General features: G+C 41.4%; 1 non-coding gene across 1 annotated transcript; it reads left to right on the forward strand.

The window, feature by feature from the left end:
• Positions 1-458: 458 nt before the first annotated feature.
• LOC137960683 (small nucleolar RNA R71) lies at positions 459-565 on the forward strand. The gene has a single exon (XR_011114234.1). It is a non-coding gene; the product is annotated as a small nucleolar RNA R71 (small nucleolar RNA).
• The last annotated feature ends 4,885 nt before the right edge of the window (positions 566-5,450 follow it).

Consider the following 5,450-nt stretch of genomic DNA (forward strand, 5'->3'; position numbering starts at 1 on the left):
TTATATGTTTCCAAAAAAGGCTCGTTCCAGTTTGGTCTATGAAAATTCTGGACTGCATTCAAGTCCTCAATGAGCTCCGGGTAGGATGAACTAGACGGACACATTTGTGTGGGATGAGATGAACTAGAGCATATGGCACAGACAGAAGATGGATTAGAGCAGGTGAACTCTTGGATACCATAAGGGCATCAATTTTTCTAGTCAATCCCTCAATCTTGGCCATGAGCATGGGTGTTTCACTAACCACGTAGAGATCCCCTCTTTTGGCTTCATGGGATCTCCTATCAACATTAAATGATGAACCCCATTGATGAGATTGATCACTCAACATTTCAAAGAAGTCCCACGCCTCACTAGCACTCTTACCCATCAAACTCCCACCACTCGTTGCATCTACCATGGATCTGACCTGGGATGTAAGACCTTGATAAAAGTATTGCACTAAGTGCCATTTCTCAAACCCATGATGCAAACACCTACAGATCAAACCCTTCTATCTCTCCCAAGCCTCATAAAAGTGTTCACCCTCCTGCTGCATAAAGTTGGAGATTTCTCTCCTGAGGGTTGTAGGTCTCTGAATGAGAAAGTACTTGGACAAAAATTCCATGACTAATGTGTCCCATGAAGTGATGCACCCACCTCTAAGGAATTAAGCCAAGACTTGGCCTTATCCTTAAGTGAAAATGGAAAAAGTCTTAACCGGATAGAGTCATCTGAGAAATTCTGGAATTTGAAAGTCGCACAGATATCTAAGAATTCCTTGATGTGGTAATAAAGGTCCTCCTTCTCCAACCCATAGAATGTAGGGAAGAGTTGGATCACATCCGGTTTCAACTCATAACTGGTGGCAATAGTGGGTGGCAATATAATGCAAGAAGGTGATGTGAAGTGGGATGGGATAGAATAATCCCTCAGGGCTCTACGGTCACTTGCTGCAGGTAACTGTGATGGTTCACCCTGATTGGCCATGGTAGCTCCTAACTCTACTTCTGGTGTTTTCCAACAATTATGTTCTACCTCTTCAACAAAGCGAGCTAATGGTTCACCTAAGGAGCGGCGTCGTGCATAAAAACACAAAAAGAAACAAAACTAACTATCAAATTATGCTAACAAACTAACTACTGAAAATACGAACTAACTAGAAGAAATAAAAATAACTCCACACAAAATCATCAAGACAAAACAAAAACATAAAATTATGAAAGCAGAAAAATAAATCTAACCTAAGACCACGGAGAACAAAGAAATACACTTAATACGTGCCTCCCCAGCAACGGTGCCAAAAACTTGATGTAACATTTAATTACGTCGGCTTTTATACCTCCCAAGCATACGAATCGTTCATGTAATGTAGCGGTAAGCGAGGGTCATATCCACAGGGAGGATTGAATTTTGTGTATTTTTCAGTCAACTAGCCTAACCAAATATGATGAATTAATCTGAACTAAACACTGATTATATCCTAAATTATCAAACAATGATCTAATTAACTACTTGCACAACAGGATACATCAACTCTAGATTTTACCGTGATTTGTGTCTCTCAAGCGCCACGTAACCACAAGTCCGGATTCTCAATCCTTGCGTCCAGCCCCTTTGGGGCGCCTAGAATTAATGACAGAGATTGGATTACATTAGAATGTAGAGAATCAATTTCCTATTGTGATGATGCTAAAATTACAAAATAGGGCACACGTGTAATTCAGGTTTCCTATTCAATTCACTTAAAACTTTAATCCAAACATTCCCACAACAAATCACTCTCTTAATTTAAATCATGGATTAGAGATTGGATTTAAGATTCCAGAATCCAACCTAAATTATAATCCTGCCCTAACTAGCTAATTACTCAAAAATTCGGAAAACTAATATTCAATAAACATCAATTCTCAAATCAAATTTAATAAGCATTCAAAACCTAAGTTCAAACTATAGGAGACTAATTAAATTATAAAATGATTACTCCTGTCCTTCTTCCTTTCGCTCAGGCATCAATTTTTTTCTCAAGGTTGCTGCGATTTCCAGAAATTGAGGGCTTCGGATTGCAAGAGCGAGCGGCTGGAGGTGGAGACGACGCAGGCAAAGAAGTGTAGAAATCCACCGAGGGAGGTGGTGCAGAAAAAGATGGAATGGAGCCGAAATCCTCTGACCGTCTCTCTCGAGTCCTAGTCGGAAGTGCGGAATCAACACCGGAGGGTGGTCGAAATCTGGAATCGGCGCAGGAGGAGCCATCTCGGGTCACCTCTCGGCCTGGCAAGCAGAGAACGGCAGTGTCAAACTCCCCGTGATAGAGACTCCCTCGAGGTCTCCTCGGTGTCGAACGGTTGTGGATGAAGGTGGCGCGCAGTGAACGGTGGCTGGAGGGAGCCCTCTCGGGTTTTCCCTTCGACCGGTTGGCGGTAGCTTGAGAGACTCTCTTGAGCTCCCTCTTTCTCCTCCTCTTTTCTGGGTCTCAAATTGATTTTCCCTTAAAATTCACCTCCTCCTTTCATTAATGGCATTTCTGTAAATATCTCCTTCTCCACACAAAATTCTCCTGAAATTCCATAATTAAATCCATAAAAATCATTAAAAGCAATGAAATAAACCCTAAAAGCAATGAAATCTAATCCAGGAGAGTAAAATATGCAATATAAGCAGTGATTAATGCCAAATTCAATAAATGCACCTTTCATTTGAAAACCAATAAATAACCAGCTATAACACAATTATAAGGGCTATTCTATTTTAATTAACCTAGTTCTCATGTCAGAATTTGGCATCTATCAATAGGCGACCGGCCCCACTCGCTGAATAATAGTGAAAGGCCCAAAGTACTTTTGGAAAAGTTTATGACGCTGTTGCCCAACAATTGAGTGTTGTCGGCGAGGCTGGAGGAGTAACCAAACGTAGCCCCTTCCTTGTATGAGACATCCTTATGCCCCTTGTCATGGAAGTCCTTCATATGAACATGTGCCTTGAGGAGGTGATCTGAAACATTCTGTAACACTTGGTCTCGTTCAATGAGTGCCTGATCAATAGAGTCCTCTCGGGTGGATCCCGGAGTATTAGAGAGAAGCCGAGGAGGATCTATTCCATAGAGAACTCAGAAGGGAGTAAACTGCAAGGCTGTGTGGAAGGAAGTGTTGTAACAATACTTAGCCCACACTAGCCATTGAACCCAGCTTTTAGGACAATCGCCCAGAAGGCACTAGAGATATATCTCCACGATGCGGTTAACCACCTCGGTTTGGCCATCTGTTTGAGGGTGATAGGATGAGGATGTTGATTTTCAGGACTCCATGAATTTAGCTCATGGAGAAAAAGGGAAAGAAACCCATTGGGAGAAAACTGGAGGAAGAAGGATTATGAAATTTTTTTTCCTTACCATCCCCCTGAAAATCTATTTATAGATTTATGAAACTAAAATATTACAATAATACCCATGAACCTAAGGTTTAGGGTTTTAACTCTAAAACTTTAACATAATTACATCAATACCATCTCTATGAGATGACCCTTTATTTACCATCCTGTCATCAATGTATGGCCCTATGGGCCTTCTCCTTGATATATGGGCCTTGAGCCCATCTTCAATCTCTCTTGGATTCATGGGTCTTCCTTGGTCTTATGAGCTTAGGCCCATCTCTTTATACACTTTGATATGTGGGCCTTCCTTGGTCGTGTTGGTTTGTTGGTTTGGGCTTTGTATTCCAACACTCTCCCTCAAGTTGGGGATGAGAGAACAGCATGAACTCCCAAATTGCTGCAAATGATATATAAAATATTTTTTTGTATAATATGTCTTCATCTTCCAACACTCCCCCTCAGACTAGTGCTCTCGTTCATGAGGCCCAGCTGGTATAATGTCAGTTAGAGTAAATCACTTCTAGCCACGAACACATTGCTCTGAAGTGTCCACCTTCACCACCGTGTCCCTCCATAGGACAACGACTCTCAAGTCTAAAGTAATATATGATATTAATGGGGAAAAGTAACATAAATATAACAATAAGTTCCTCCGTCATAGACTTCTAACCACAAAAATTTGCTATTTTTTACGGGGATGAAGTTCATCCATCATGGACTCCCAACCACAAATAAATTTGATATTTTTTATGGGGATGAAGTTCCTCCTTCATGGACTCCCAACCACAAATAAATTTGATATTTTTTACGGGGTTGACAATAAATATAACAATAAGTTCCTCAGTCACGGAATCCCAACAAAAAAAAAATTTGATATTTTTGATGGGGGCGACAATAAATATAACAATAAGTTCCTCCGTCAACGACTCCCAACCAAAAAACATTTGATATTTTTTACGGGGTTGACAATAAATAATAGTATGAGGTTATTTCTTCTTCAATAATAATGTCTCATCAAAAGAGACACACTAGCAGCAGCTTAAATGGGCTTGCCTTGAGCCCGCTTAACACGACCCAAAATAATACTTGCAAAATGACCCATGAAATAATCCAATACACATATTTGGACCAAATAATATGCAGACCAAGGAATAATCTATCAATTCTTCAAAAATAATAATCCAGCAAGAAAAAAAAAATTACCGAGTCGCGCCGAAATCTTGGGTACGCATCCCTAGGCAAAAATTAAGTGGCCCGAGTCAGGTTGACCTGGACCCGAGTTGGTCCGAGTTGACTCGGTCTGGCTAGTGCAGAAACAGTACCTCGGGTAGGCTGGGAACTCGGTCTGGCTGGTTTGCTGGCTCGCTGGTTGACTCGGGCGAGTCCGGGTGCGCCAGAACAAAGCGGGCCATGGCGCTCGTTTAAATCAGTTTCCTAAGAAACATGAAATTTTGCTACAGTGTTTCTTCCATGGTTCTTCGGCAGAAACATTGCTCGGTGGAAACACGGGAGGAAAGTTTCCAATCGTCTTCTTCGCCGACGCACAGCTGGCGCTAAGCAGAAACGGGACAGCAGCGACAGACTTCCCAAAATAAATCAATCTGGTAGATTAGTTTCCGAAAAGTCTGCGGAGGAGCTTTCCAAAAATTCTTTCCGAAAAATATGCAGAGGATCTTTCCAAAAAAATCTTTCCGAAGATTGACTAGCAGTAGACGGAATTCGATTTATTTTCCACGACGTTCTGCAACCAACAAAACAACAGCAGTAGAAAAACGGAAAAACCGGATTCTGGACTCTCAAACAAACATAGCTTCTTGTTGGAATATTTGTTTGTATCGACCAGGCCAGTCCTTGTATAAGATTCGTGGGGATGCTTTTTTAAAAGGTTCGAACCTTTTAGCGCAATAGTTTCAACATGGTATCAGAGCAGGTTGGTCTCAAGTTCGAGTCCCGCTCCCACCGAATTTTGTCCTGGGTTTTTCCGATGAATTTGTCCACGGATTTTCCCGTGCGGGGGAGTGTTGGAATATTTGTTTGTATCAACTGGGCCAATCCTTGTATAAGATCCATGTGAATGCTTTCCTAAAAGGTTCGAGCCTTTT

The sequence above is a fragment of the Aristolochia californica genome, unplaced genomic scaffold (assembly GCF_029961685.1).
Source record: "Aristolochia californica isolate CCGP_79_NKW_82.1479 unplaced genomic scaffold, dmAriCali1.0.hap1 SCAF_3, whole genome shotgun sequence".
NCBI classification, from domain to species: domain Eukaryota; kingdom Viridiplantae; phylum Streptophyta; class Magnoliopsida; order Piperales; family Aristolochiaceae; genus Aristolochia; species Aristolochia californica.